This window comes from Mycteria americana, chromosome 2 (genome assembly GCF_035582795.1).
Source record: "Mycteria americana isolate JAX WOST 10 ecotype Jacksonville Zoo and Gardens chromosome 2, USCA_MyAme_1.0, whole genome shotgun sequence".
NCBI lineage: Eukaryota > Metazoa > Chordata > Aves > Ciconiiformes > Ciconiidae > Mycteria > Mycteria americana.
The window spans coordinates 25,382,840-25,395,469 of NC_134366.1; positions in this window are offsets into that span (position 1 = coordinate 25,382,840).

Sequence of the window (12,630 nt, forward strand, 5' to 3'; positions counted from 1 at the left end):
GTTTCAGCTGAAAGGTTGTTTTGGTTTGGGTTTTTTTGTTTCCATATCTCTTTTAGTTTGCCTTCTCTCACTTATGGTCTTCACTTTGGATACTCACTCTTTTCCAAGTATCACCTCTGGTACTATGCAGTATTCATGATTTTTAAGAAGGAGACTTGAGCTTGACATACAGTGTAAAAAGTTATATACAACTGTCTGCCACATGCCACTGATTTTGGCAGGCTGCTTCAGCGACCCTGACACACAGCACCGCAGCCTGCTCTGCTTTTAAAAGGCAGTGACACGTTCCCTTGCAGTGACAGCCTAAAGTTAGTCTCTTCAGGACGTGATGGTTACCCAGAAACTTTGGTGGAATCAGCAAGGCACAATTCAACAACACACTGAAGCTGTCCGAGTACGAGCACTCCCTGAAACAGGTTTTAGGAGATATTGCTTGATCAAGCTAGAAAACCAGACCAAGAGAGTTCAGAGTTTCTTGTTAGGATCATTAAAAAAATTCCACAAGTTATGTCCTTCTTTTCTTTCACTGTAGAAAAAGTCCTCAGCTATGAATTGAGATCCTAAGGAAGAAAAGATAACATCTATCTTCTCAAGATGATACATTCTTTTAGGGATATTACAGTTCTTCGAGCAACTAGTTGAGAAGAGGTGACAAAGTAAAATTTGCCATATAAGACTTAATTTCTATTTTACCTTTGCATCTACAGTGTTTTATATTGTTAGTTGACAAGTCATAGAGATAAAGTAGAGTAATTAGGCAATGATTACAGGTCTGTGATTGTTTTCTTCATAAACAATGTGACAAAGGCATGGAACAACAGGTACTTTTACTAAAAAAATTGTCTTTCTGTGCAAGTTCTCTAGCAGATTTGAAAAACACAAAAAAGAAGAAAATATGTAAACATTATTTCACTCTAGGGAAAGCCTTGCGATAAAAGCCTGGTGAAGAAGCCAAATAATTTTTCATTAATTCTTATTTGCAGCTTGAAGAGAAAGAGTAGGGAAGTGAAGGGAAGGAAGTTGAACATTTACATAACATTGATGGTAGACTTCAGAAGAGCTGGATCTAAATGTAAGGTATAATTTGATTGTAAGCTGCACTTTGTCAGACAAAGCAGATGATGTTCAGACTTTAAGCTTTCGCTGCAGTGAAAAGAAGAGATGGTTAAGTGGGTGAAGGTGATGTCCCAGAGGTGAAGGTCTGAAGGTCTTATGACTCGTAGCTGCCCAATTTTCATATGTTCTTTTTATACGTACAGTTAACTTCAAATTCCGTTTTTTTTATACACTTTCTCGTGGACATCTCTGAACCAACTCCACAACTGAAACCAAATTGAGCATTGAAACCAAACCTGGAGCTCTACAGTTACTACATCTTGTTCCACAACTGTGCTAACCACAGCCACTTTCACATCTTTTATAATCTTTACTTAAAGAATCATTGTCTAAAAAGGATACCAAGGTTCTTAATTTTTGTCTTGGTGGTTAAAGATCATTTTATAGGAATCAGATGCCTAAATATCCTTTCAGACTATAGTAGCCTCCTACCAAAGATAATTTTAGATCTCTGAACTTTAATATTTACTTATTTCTAACTTAATATTGTTCAGTGACTCGTCATATGTTCACTTAGAAATATACAGCAGCATATTATTTATTCAAAAAGGTCAATAAGGACTTGATTCAAAACCCACTGAATTCAAAGGAAAGATTCCCACTTCTTTCAGTTGTGCATTGGATCAGATACTGATCTACTTTGTTAGGTCTCACCAAAAAAAAAAAAACTCGTTACACTCATTTGCAATAGCAAAAAACATCGACTAGCAAGTACAATACAGTGAAGATCCAACAGCTCGCTGTTGCCAAAAGAGATTGCCCTGTCATTTGTAGCCAGGGCCCTTGAGAGCACAAGCACTGGATGACAAAAGAAGCCTTGACCACAGAGGCACAGGACAATTCTGGATGACCTGGAGGTGCAGACAGAAACCACAGATGTCACTGGATGGTCACTATGGGAATGCAGCCTTGAGAGCTGGGCAGAGCCAGGCGCAGTATGTAGCCATATCCAAGATGTGTGAGACCTCCCATACACGGTGAGAACAGAGAAGGGAGAACAGGAAGGTGCAGCGCTCAGGGACGATGGAGGAACAGAGCGAGGAATCACTCACACTCCAGCTCTCCCCATTATGGGTGCCAAGCCTGATCTGCACCTCTGCCCTCCCAGAACAGGTCCCTTTTCACCTTCTTCACTTGCCACCCCCACATTTTTTCTGTTTCAGCAATAGTGTGTAAAGTGTTTTCTTTTCCTATACAGTTGGATCAAGTAAATTAGAATTATAAAGAACAACACGTGCCTATCTGTCTTCTCTGCTCCAACCTTGTCGCACAGCAAGGTAACTGGCACCCCAGGGATGACCCAGGGTGAACTCAGATGCAACACCTTCCTACCCCCTCCTGCTTCCCTCCCTGCCCTCTCATGTCCCCGCTCCCCCCTACAGCACCTTGCTCCCCCACCCTGTGTCAGCCCTGGACTTACTTTGACTCCCTTGTGAGTGGGTTTCAGCTCAGCACCTCAGCAAAACAAGGACCAGCTTAATGAAATGAATTAGCTCATCGAGGGCCAGGTGCATGCCAGGAGTGCAAGCAAGAGGAATACCTGCTTGAGCAGGGGATGGACCAAAGCGGGGAAGCGATGGGGTGGGGAGGAGCAGGACCACAACTCTCCATTGCAGGCAGCTGCTAGATCAGCTCAGCCCTTTTCAGCCATCCCACCCCCAGTGACCGTTCTCAGCACTGAGTCCTCCTGACAGCTTCCCAGCACTAAAAATATCATTCTTAGTCATTTTGTTGTAGCAATGAGTATTTAGTGGATTTGATATCCAATAAGAAGCCTATTTCTGTAACAGTGAACTTTTAGACATCCAGAAAGGAAGAATATTTTTCACCAAGCTTTTAAACCAATTATGATAAGAAATTTTCAATTAGGAAGCTTTGATAAATTATTTAACAGATGACACAAAGACAAATTAAGAGTTAAACTACTTTGAAGTTGTACTTTTAGCTAAGTTTTTTCCTTTCAAAATAATACATTGCTAGTAGAATTGCTCCTATCATACCTCAAAAATGCAAGCTATTTCAGCTGTATCTGTAATCATAGTCTTACATGGTAGCACCCATAACACCCACTTAAAGGATTTTTTTAAAGGTTTTCATAACAACTACCCAATTTACTGCTTAAATTTTGACCTCTGTATTGTCACAAGCCTTGATCATTCAAATAGTCTTTATTACCAAGGCAAATCCTAACATTTCTCCCCACCTTCCCTTTGGACTCAATGGGACTAAATTGCTATCGACTCCAAAGGGAACTGATTTTAAATACATATATATATATATATATGCACAGGTAATATTACAAACATTACAAAATACTAGGCAGAGTATACTTGGTCTCATGAAATGTTTCTAAGCCTGATCTTGACTGTAACTACAATGCTCACTTTCTCTAGCAAAACTCTCCATTTACTCCAGAACTGTAATCAGGCTCTCCATTCCGCAGGCTTCACTCTTAGAGGCTCTCCCATAACAATATTAATTTTGATCTTTCTTAGTTGGGGGGTTTGCTTCAATATCTGTGGAATGCATCAGACATAAAGATATTTTGTTCCTTATAGAATAGTGCCAATAAACACATCTACTGTCATAATATATAAAAATAATTATTTTACATTCTTGCCTGTGCCAACGGGTATTGGATTTAATGACCCAGGATTTCTCTTTTTGTCCAGTGATTACAACAGTAGTCTGAGAAAGACTCTCATATGATCTTGTGCAGATGGATATTACTAAAGGAATAAAAAAATATTTAAAAAGAGACATTTCAAAAAATCAGATTACATAGAATTGTTTTACTAGGTTGTCTCTGTAAAAATTAGATCTCGAAATCCATTTTTAAAAGTATGGGTCTCCTAAGGCTAGAGATCTATATACCTCTACAGACTAGCCACTAACCATTAAGAAATGCCCAGTCTGTTACATGAAGGAGAATACATCCTATTGGATAGGATATACTGCAGCCTAATCCAATTAATCTTAATGGGTGATTTAGGTCCTAGTTGTGTCTTAAACATGTGTGTTTTCTGGGGCAGACATGTTAATACATGTCCTATGAACAAAATAGTAGAAATATTTTGTTTATAAGGGAAAACAAAATGGTAATATCTTATCCTGAACTGATGGGCAGATATGAGCTGTTTTCAGTCTGGTGTTTGCTAGGATTTTGAAAAAACATAGGGAATATAATGAGTCATTGCATTGGAATAGTAAATGCATAGTTGACAACAGCTGAAACCTCAAGGGCCACAGACCTGCCTGAAGTAAGACTATATGAGAGAAAAGGGTCTCAAACAAGAGGTTCCAACAACCTTCCACTACAAGAGCAGTATATTCTACCCGGGGATAAAATTCTTGCTAGAATTGGTCTAGCCAGTCTGACTCACAGACTTCACCTTTCTGTAATAGGTTACTAGTAAATTTGGGTATGCGTTCATAAAGATAGATAGCTACTCTACTTGTAACTTTTTCACCTGCTGCCCAACTGCCTAGTCATCATGCAGAATTAACAGAAGAGGCCCTATAAGAGCCAGGAAAAAACCAAACAATTAATGACCTGGATGATCGGGTGGAGTGTGCCCTCAGTAAGTTTGCAGATGACACAAAACTGGGCAGAGTGGCTGATACACCAGAGGGCTGCGCTGCCTTCCAGGCTTGAGAAACCTCAACAGGCTTGAGAAATAGGCCAACAGGAACTTTGTAAAATTCAACAACTAAAAGTGCAAAGTCCTGCACCTGTGGAGGAACAATCCCATGCACAACTATATGCTGGGGGCCACCCAGCTGGAAAGCAGCTTGGCAGAAAAGGACCTGGGAGTCCTGGTGGATACCAAGTTGAACATGAGCCAGCAATGTGTCCTTGCAGCAAAGAAGGTGAATGGTATCCTGGGCTTCATTAGGAGGCATGTTGCCAGTAGTTTGAGAGAGGTGATCCTTCCCCTCTATTCAGCACTGGTGTGTCCAGTTCTGGGCTCCCCAGTACAAGAGAGACCATGGACATACTGGAGAGATTCCAGCAAAGGGACACAAAGATGATTAAGGAAATGGAGCATCTCTCCCATGAGGAAAGGCTGAGAGAGCTGGAACTGTTCAGCCTGGAGAAGAGAAGGCTCAGGGGGGGATCTTATCAATGTATATAAACACTTGAAGGGAGGGTGCAAAGAAGACGGAGTCAGGCTCTTTTCAGTGGTGCCCAGTGACAGAAGCAGGGGCAAAAGACACAAACAGAAACATAGAAGGTTCCCTCTGAACATCAGGAAATACTTTTTTACTGTGAGGGTGACCAAGCACTGGCACAGGTTTCCCAGAGAGGCTGTAGATTCTCCGTTCTTGGACATATTCAAAAGCCATCTGGACATGGTCCTGGGCCACTGTCTCTAGGTGGCCCTACTTGAGCAGGAGGATTGGACCAAATGACCTCTAGAGATAACTTCCAGCCTCAACCCTTCTGTGATTCTGTGTGATCTAGGGACCAATTCAGAGATTAGGGAGGTTTCTTTCTCATACAAAACCACTCCAATACAGGATAATATGTTCAGAGACTGTAATGACTGGTAGAAACCACCAGCAATCAACCTTGTGGGTAAAGATAGTAAAGACTAACTGGAAATTGTGCTACTAAGCTATACAGTAGCTTACTCAAACACTGCTGTTGCATGAGCTTTCATGTGGTGCCATACCTCGTCTACTTTCTCTTTCTTGCTGTTTAGTACCTTTAGCTGTGCTGCTCTGAAATTCTCATTGTTTCACTTCCTTTTAGTGCCATACATCACAAATGTTCTATGGCAGAATAAATTGGGGAGTTAATTATTCCTTGGACAAACTGCCACATTGTCACCTGGCGTGTGACCATCATGCCAATACACTTCTTCCCTCACTCATGAAATAGTGCTATGTTAAGCCAGGTGATAAGATGGTATCTGGAACATTGGGTCAGAAAATAGAAGGAGGAGTTATGGGGCCAGACTGGGGCAGGGGTGCTTGTCCACTAGGGAAGGGGGCATCTGGCACCTAGCACCCCTCTATGGGGTGGATAGTATGTATCTGGATTTTAGTTTCTACAGACTTGGACATAATAACATGGAGGATACAGATGCTCAGTAACTAAGGTTATTACATTATGGTATATTTGGAATTATCTTCTAAAATCAAGGATTCACACCTTTGTAACTGAGAGACATTTGGCTGTGAGTTTTGGAAACCCAAGTAATGGATTTAAACTGTCATAGTGTATAGCCATTAGCTAGCAGAAACAAGCAGTCTCATAAATTACTTATCTTCTGTATTGGGAAGTTGCCTCAACAGACTATCCCAGTTATAGCTCCCTATGCTGCTTTTAAAATAATTGGAAGGTCTCGTGTATGGTGGGACACCTTAAGCAAATAAGTTCTGGTTTTTCAATCCCTTTCTGCCACCACTTGGAAGTGATTTCTTTTTTAAGTCAGCGAAAAAAAATATGATAAAGCTGTTGGCTCTGGGAATTGAATTGCCTTCATGGAGGATTGAACATACTGCATGAAGCTGATTAAAATATAAAAATGCAGGAAGAAAGCTGCTCTGTGTCTAAAAGAACATGTGGCTTTGGAATTCTTTGGGTTTTTTTTTTAATCTTAGCTGGAATGCATTTGATGGATCAGATTCTCCAAGTCTGATAACAGCTAGGTCAATGCAGTTTTGCTCTCTGGCTAATAGTTCTGTGGGGCATTTACTAGACGTATACATGCAGCTTGTTATTCTTGAATGTGTATATCGTGAATGAAAGCCTGGGAAGTGCAGCTTTTGAATTTTTGAGTGATAGGTATATATATTTTATCCTCATTGTTGGCAGAAGACAAAATTCTGACAGATTTGCCTGCAACTTGCAAAGAGGATGTAGTCTGTAAAAAGGTCCTTCAACATTCATATTTAAAGGTATTTGAAGTTGCCTGTAAATTTAGGGTGCTGGTAGGAGGACATGTGGGAGGAATGTCATTCTGGATATGAAAAGCTTAACCGAAATCTTTATACTCTCTGCTGCAAATAAGAAATGTTTAGAAGTTCAGGCTGTTCTTTAGGCTCTCATTAATGAGACATTTGGTTAAATGTTTTCCTTTCACTTGAAATAGAAATTCAGAGCTACAAAATGAACCATATCCCCCACCCCACCCCTCCACACCCCCACCCCACCCCTCCACACCCCCACCCCCCAAATTATTTAGTTTAATAAATGGATGCTAAACTTGAATATTTGGTAATTTCCATTCTCTTCAGATTAAGAATTCTTCTGTCTGGGCTGAGATATCATATTCACAGATGCCTTAGCACAGATTAGAAATGAAATAAAAATAGCTAGGAGAGCAGAAATTTCTCTTTGTGAATGGGGAATCACATTCTACTTCATACCCCTATGTAACCATTGGTTATACAGCAAGAGTCCCTCAACATATTCTTAAATAAATAGTGGATCCATAATAAACACAGAAGAGGGAACAACTTGTTTCTATCTATTTCAATACAGCACAAACTATTTCACATACCACCTTTGAGACTATGAACTGAAAGGGAATAATTTCTAGAATATAGCCCTTCAAGTTACCTCAGCAATGTGTTCTAGGGAGAAGACTGCAATAGATTAAGAAGCTGTTTTCTCCTTTTCAAGGACAAAGAAAAGCACAGCTTGGGCTATACCACACCACCACATTTTTTTCTTTTTTTGGGAAAGGTGCCATTTGGGTTGGCTGAACCCCTGTGAACTCTGCAACCAGCCCGGCTGTGGAGCAGCTATCTTAGACTAGGACAAGTTGAATCCTTGCCCCGTGTACAAAAGCAAGAGCTTCTGCTCCCACTGAACTCATCAGGAAGGCAAAACAGCACTGATCACATCTGCTCCTGGGAGGTATTGGAGTCCTAGTTTCCATATGAGTGGAATGACACTAGAAGGCTATAGAAAGAAGCTGCAGACCTCGGTACGACAAAAGGAGACAACAACTGAAGTACAGCACAGCCAGTGAGTACTGAGAAGCTGCATGGGGTGGGGCAGGTTTTGCTGGGGCCTCATTTGCAGTGCCCTGCAATCCTGCAGGCTCTGCCAGCCGTGGGAAGGGAGGGTGTCGAGCAATTAAAGGCGGCAACGTGCCCTGGCCGAGTCTTGCTGGATGTCTGCGTTGTCCTGTCCGTCCACAAGGGAGTAGCACCAGACGGTGAGTGATCCTTTCACAGCCCTCAGGAATACGTTATATCTTGTACAGTAACCCTACACAGGTTGTTGTGAAAGTATTGCTTATTGTGAATAATCTTTTCAAAGGCCCACTGGATTTTGGCTCCTAATGCCCTTGTACCTCTGCTGTTTCTGTAACACCACAACAAAGCATGCCTTGGAACACATAGTTTTCAGCAGGATTCAATGTACTGTATTGAACACTGTACAGCGTTCACAGCAGCTTGCAATAGTGCTAATGCACAACTTGTTCAATCATTTTCACTTTAAAAAGCCATTATATCCCCAGTGGTCAGGGGGACTAACAGGACTCAGCCTCCCTGTTAAGTCCAGGGAACTTGCATCTAAAGAAAATTTATTCAGAGGGTTCAAATGCCCAGTTTCCTCAAAAGGAAACAATATTTCTATACAAATCATACATCTAAGAGAGGATTTTGCTCCTTCAAGGGGCAAAAAACACCTTTTCAAAAATACAATGACTTATTCTGGGGATTAGCCTGGCAGTATAAATAACTGGACAGGATTTCTTCTTGAGTAGAAAGAGCTTAAAAGAATCAAGAGGTAAGCACCCACAGCAATACAGAAGTAATAAATAATCACTCATTTTTATCCACAGTATGTAACATTTAAAAATCAACATTTTGCAGTATATAATGAATTATCTCCTCTTTCAAGCATGTGTGTGGGAGTAAGGGAAAGTGGTCTTTCATCTGCCACATTTATCTGTTAAGTGCTGACTTTTTAAGAGCAACCAATGGAACCACCTCTAGCATGGTCCGAGCTTCACGCTTCCAGCCTTGGAAATGCAGCAAACCATTTGTTATTTCTTAGGAGGCGCTGATGTGTATGCACATACGTACGTGTGCCTGTGTGACTGAGAGCAGGTGCATGTGTGTGTGTATATATGCGTGTGTGTGTATATCACTAATTTTTTAACTGTGTAGCTTTTCCTTTCCAAGATGACTAATCCCTAGCCCAATTAAGGCAACAAAGTTCTTACTGGTAGTATCTGTGCATTTATTTCAGAGCTTTCAAGGCCAAATTGCTTGACTGGCTACTCTGCCTAGGGCATGCAGCACCTTCTGGGTTATCTGATGAGTACCCCAGTTGATAGACTTTAAAGTGACTTTTCTGGGACCCTCTAGGATGCCCTCATATAGGGGTGGCTGTTCTTCTATGTGCCACGCCAACATCTGACCATGTACTATCCACACCACCACTTGGTATGACCATTGCCAACACTGTCATGTTCCACTACCTTCATGCACAGCCTCCCTGTTCAAAATTTTCACAGAATAGGTAAGACATACTTTTCCAGTACTATGCTCCTCACCAAGAATCCAGGAAAATTCTGGGATAGCTTGTTCTAGGAGAAAGCCTTAGCCACCTCTCTGTACACCTGGAGTATAGAGAGGCCAGTGAGTATGCCAGGATCTCTCAATTCATCAGCTGTGTGAGAAGAGAGCTTACTTGGTCCAGAAGGTTACATACAGCTGGGCTACTGGTGCCAGACAGATGTCAAGAAATCAATGAAAGCTGAAATCAGTGAAGCTGAAGAGAGATGGTTGTAGAGAGAAAGAGAAGAAAGCAGTCGGTTCCACAGTTAATGCAACAATGGGCTTGCTCTTTCTGAACTGTTATCATACAGACCTTGGCCTGGAATGATAGCAGGAAAAGAAAGAGAAATATCATATTGGGCCAGACTAATGACCTGTCCAGACCAGTATTCCCTCTCATGCTGTCAGAGTTCCCCCCAAAGGCTGGCCAGCCTCTGCAGTCCAATCCTCTTCCCAGCATGCGTAGTTGCTGGACTAGGGATGTCAGAGGGCACATCCCTGATGTGTTCTTTTAGTATCTGCTTAGGGACCTGTTGTCCATGAATTTGCCTAATTCCTTTTTGATAGGAACCTTAGGGATCTGCTGATACTTGCCTACCTCCACAGTCTCCTGCAAACTGCACAATGTCCAGTTGGAGGCCAGATACCAGCTATGTACCCCAGGGATCGATACTACGGCCAATACTGTTTAATATCTTCATTAGTGACCTGGATAGTGGATAAAAGTGCACTCTCAACAATTTTGCATATGATAAAGCTGGGAGGAGTGGTTGATACACCAGATGGTTGTGCTGCCATTTCAAGGCACCCTGACAGGCAGGAAATGCAAAGTCCTGTGCCTGGGGACAAATATCTCCATGCACCAGGATATGCTGGGGGCCACCCAGCTGGAAAACAGCTTGGCAGAAAAAGACCTGGGGATCCTAGTGGCACCAAGTTGAACACAAGCCAGCAATGTGTCCTTGCAGCAACAGCCTCCTGGGCTGCATTAAGAATGACATTGCCAGCAGGTTGAGGGTGGTGGTACTTCCCCTCTGCTCAGCACTGGTGAGACACATCTGGATTACTCTGTCCAGTTCTGGGCTCCCCAGTGCAAGAGAGACATGGACATATTGGAACAAGTCCAGAAAAGGGCCACGAAGATGATTAAGAGACTGGAGCATTTCTCATACAAGGAGAGGCTGAGAGAGCTGGGCCTATTCACCCTGTTGAAAAGAAGGCTCAGGGGGGATCTTAGCCATCTGTATAAATACCTGATGGTGGTAAGCAAAGAAGATGGAGTCAGGCTCTTCTCAGTGGTAACCAGTGACAGGACAAGAGGCAATGGGCACAAACTGAAACACGGGAAATTCCGTTTAAGCATAAGAAAAAACATTTTTAGTATGAGGCTAGATCAAGCACTGGCACGCGTTGCCCAAAGAGTTTGCGGAGTCTCGGTCCATGGAGTTATTCAACCCAAATGGACACAGCCCTGAGCATCCAGGTCTAGTTGCCCCTGCTCTGAGCTGAGGGGTTGGACTAGATGATCTCCAGAGGCCCCTTCCAACCTCAGCAATTTGGTGAGATATCATTCTGTGAAGTTCACAAAGTACACAAGCGAGTGTGTGGAGAAGTACTTTCTTTATTTGTTTTAAACTGATCTACTAGTTTCATTGTGTCCAGCCTAATTCTGGTCATGTGGGATTTGGTGAATAATGGTTCTGTATTCCCTATATTCATTCCCTTCACAGAAACTCCCAGTCTGTTCAGCCTCTCTGCATAAAGCATTGCCCCACCACCTTGATAATTTTATTTGCCCTTCTCTGTAGCTTCTCTAACTCCACCATGTCTTTCTTGAGATGCAGAGACTAAAACTGCACACAGCACTGAAGACAGGAGTGCACTAAGGTTTTATACCATGGCAAAATGTTGATGTCTGTCTTGTTCTCAATACCCTTTCTGCTGATGTCCAATATTTTATTGGCTTTTTTAGCCACTGCTGCACATAGAGACAATGATTTCAGAGATCTGTCAATGATGATTCCAAGACCTCTTTCCTGAACTGTAGCTGCAAAAAGGAGCATTAATTCTCCATCTGCCCATTTTACTGAGGATACAACAGTAAAGCCTGAGAGAAGTTGAGGGATGAATGGAAGGGAAAAAACAGGTCTGGCTGAATGTGTAGCAGTTTCCTTGCGCTTTCTGTCTACTAGCACACATCTGTCTGTGCTGGGACCTTATGAGGGGTAAGCATGACTACAGCTGCACAGCTCTGCTGGGACACATTGCTGGAGGAATACCTCTGTGAGCAGGTCATAGTCTGCAGCACCATCTCCCAACCTCTCTGCTGCTTTTGCTTGAAGTTCACTTGCAGCTGCCCCTGTGAAACAGCACTACTGAGGAAGGGAACCTGATTTCTTTATATTGTCTCAGTGCTACCTCGATTCATCTGGTGGTACCACAGTCTGCCTCTGTGTTTTATTATTCTTAGAGTTGCAGTTCAACCTCTTATGATAATTATAAGGCAAATCGTCTCCAAGGCTTGCATATGGCAATTGCATTATTAGCTCTCCATTACTGCCAAGGAAAGTATCTTAATTTAGCAACTGTCTGTTACTGAGAGTGCTACTTGACAGCAGGGCCGACATAAATATTTATTGAACTTGCAGGGGAAAAAAGTCTACCAAGTAGGATGGAGTATTTATTCATGGTGGAAAATTAGCAGCTGTTTCACTAACCTGCTTCTCCTATTGACTGCATCACAGGGAGTACGTGTTCAGGAAATGAGTATGCTAAAATGATTGCCACTAGTGCCATAGGGTGAAACCACAGCCAACAAAAATAATATTGTACTCAAAAGTCCAGCACTGCATTACAGGGATTCTTATCTAACTACCTTGGAAATGGCCAAATTACAAGGTGCAGGGAACTTCAGCTTTTGCACTTTATGTAATCACTGTATTTGCTACTCCTGCTATCCAATCTTTTCTAAATTTTAAACTTGTG